The sequence below is a fragment of the Silurus meridionalis genome, chromosome 6 (genome assembly GCF_014805685.1).
Source record: "Silurus meridionalis isolate SWU-2019-XX chromosome 6, ASM1480568v1, whole genome shotgun sequence".
NCBI classification, from domain to species: domain Eukaryota; kingdom Metazoa; phylum Chordata; class Actinopteri; order Siluriformes; family Siluridae; genus Silurus; species Silurus meridionalis.
Window position 1 is genome coordinate 30,490,839 of NC_060889.1, and position 2,500 is coordinate 30,493,338.

The window sequence follows — 2,500 nt, forward strand, 5'->3', positions numbered from 1 at the left end:
AGCGTTCTGCTGGTGCCACGGAACAACAGAACGTCCACATCTGTTATCCAGACACACACTGAGAAAACATGAGAGAGAGAGAAAGAGAGAGAGAGAGAGAGAGAGAGAGAGAGAGACTTGGCATTCTGTATATCGGACGATTGCCAGATCGCTCAAACCGCTGCCACACTGGGATTTTTGCACTGTAGAAGGTGTGTGTGTGTGTGTGTGTGTGTGTGTGTGTGTGTGTGTGGACTGCCAGGAAGGATATGTGTATTTGGCAAAGTGTGTGTGTTGGACAGAATCCTATCATTTACATTCTGCAAGTGATTTCAGTCAAGATACAATTTTCACTCTCTGTCAATCAAAGAAAGAAAGAAAGAAAGAAGAAAGAAAGAAAGAAAGAAAGAAAGAAAAACAAAAACCATGTAAGTTCACATCTCCTTTTTGTCTCTTGTTTTCTCTCTCTTTCTCTCTTCCTCATTCATCTTGTGTGGGTTTTTACTCGTTTTTTTTCTCTCCATCCTTGGCAGCCGGTGTTTGGAAGTGGACATCGGAAGGAGCGCGGCTGGTTGGCTTGCAGGAGCAGAACCTCGCCAAGACTCGACAGGATCACAGAAGACGATGCCAGAGCAGCTCAGATACACACTAATCATCTCTGAACAAATCCCGGATCAGTGTGTGTGTGTGTGTGTGTGTGTGTGTGTGTGTGTGTGTGTGTGTCTGGGGATGGGGGTCAGGGGTTCCAGACACTTCGCATCAAATCACACCATTCCCACAAATCCATCCTGAGGAGCAACACAATTCATCATCCTAGAAACCCATGAAGAACCTTCCCATAAACATGCTCTGCTCAGAAAAACAACTAAATGACCTGCACATGAACCAGAATTGTATCAGAATATTCACTGAACCTTTCATGGAGATGGAAGTGCACCACATGGAAGCCTTTCTGGCAGAGAAGCTCTTACTGGACACTAAGGGAAGTGGGAGCTCCGTGGAAAAGATGCTGGACTTGGTGGGGCCCTTGAGCAAGGCCCTTGAATCTTCAACTGATGTATAAATGAGATCATTGTTGGTCATTCTGGACAAGAGCATCTGCCTCATGCTGTAAATGCTTTACAAAGAACTACAGAGCTTGGGGAGCTTTGTATGTGGAATGTGGGAACCTTTCTTTGAAGGTTTGTAGGAAGCTAAAAACCTTCAATTATCAAATGGACCTTGAAGGAATGCTAAGAGTTCTGAGGGTTCTAAGCGTTCCATGAAGAACTTTCAGGTGAACCGCAAAGAATCTTCAACGGTTTTATGGAATAGGAACAAACAGAATAAACGAAGTGGTGCTAAAAATAAGGATGGAACTAATAGACCTTGAATGGAGATGAACTTAAAAGTAATAACTGGATAAACACACATGCATGCACACACACACACACACACACACACACACACACACACACACACACACACACACACACAAATGCATTTTTGCTAATGCATCATCCTTCATAGTCTTGTTTTATTTCACTGCCTTTGATGTCTAACATCTGAAGTGCATTAACACTCGCTATTACTCATTTATTTCTCTCGCTCTCTTTTTCGCTCTCTCTCTCTCTCTCTCTTCTCGCAGTGAGCATGACCATGTTCACCTGACAACAAGAGCTCAAAAATATATTAGTCCTCCTCATCTCATCACAACTGCAGCTTAGACCCATTAGTACCAAATAACACTGCACTTACCAGGTACCGTATCTGTTTAAACACCTGTACACTTTACCATATCTGTACTCCTTACCATATCTGTACTCCTTACCATATCTGTACCCCTTACCATATCTGTACTCCTTACCATATCTGTACACTTTACCATATCTGTACTCCTTACCATATCTGTAACCCTTACCATATCTGTACACTTTACCATATCTTTACACTTTACCATATCTGTACACTTTACCATATCTGTAACCCTTACCATATCTGTACACTTTACCATATCTGTAACCCTTACCATATCTGTACACTTTACCATATCTTTACACTTTACCATATCTGTACTCCTTACCATATCTGTACACTTTACCATATCTGTAACCCTTACCATATCTGTAACCCTTACCATATCTGTACCCCTTACCATATTTTTAGTCCTTACCATATCTTTACTCCTTACCATATCTGTACACTTTACCATATTTTTACTCCTTACCATATCTGTACCCCTTACCATATCTGTACACTTACTTTACCATATCTGTACAATTTACCATATCTGTACTCCTTACCATATCTTTACTCCTTACCATATCTTTACACTTTACCATATCTTTACTCCTTACCATATCTGTACTCCTTACCATATCTGTACACTTACTTTACCATATCTTTACTCCTTACCATATCTGTACACTTTACCATATCTGTACTCCTTACCATATTTTTACTCCTTACTATATCTTTACTCCTTACCATATCTGTACCCCTTACCATATCTGTACACTTTACCATATCTGTACTCCTTACC

The 2,500-nt window shown here is 40.9% G+C and overlaps 1 protein-coding gene and 1 long non-coding RNA gene across 2 annotated transcripts in view; one reads left to right on the forward strand and one right to left on the reverse strand.

Annotated features, from left to right (window-relative positions):
* sorcs2 (sortilin-related VPS10 domain containing receptor 2) overlaps positions 1-2,500 on the reverse strand; it is a 151,962-nt gene that overhangs the window by 93,268 nt on the left and 56,194 nt on the right. The gene's annotated exons all lie outside the window — the stretch shown is intronic.
* The window catches only part of LOC124386967, a 6,500-nt gene continuing 4,454 nt past the window's right edge, over positions 455-2,500 (forward strand). The window contains exons 1-2 of the long non-coding RNA XR_006926061.1: positions 455-1,369; positions 1,607-1,719. This is a non-coding gene — a long non-coding RNA (uncharacterized LOC124386967). The remainder of the gene's footprint in view (positions 1,370-1,606; positions 1,720-2,500) is intronic.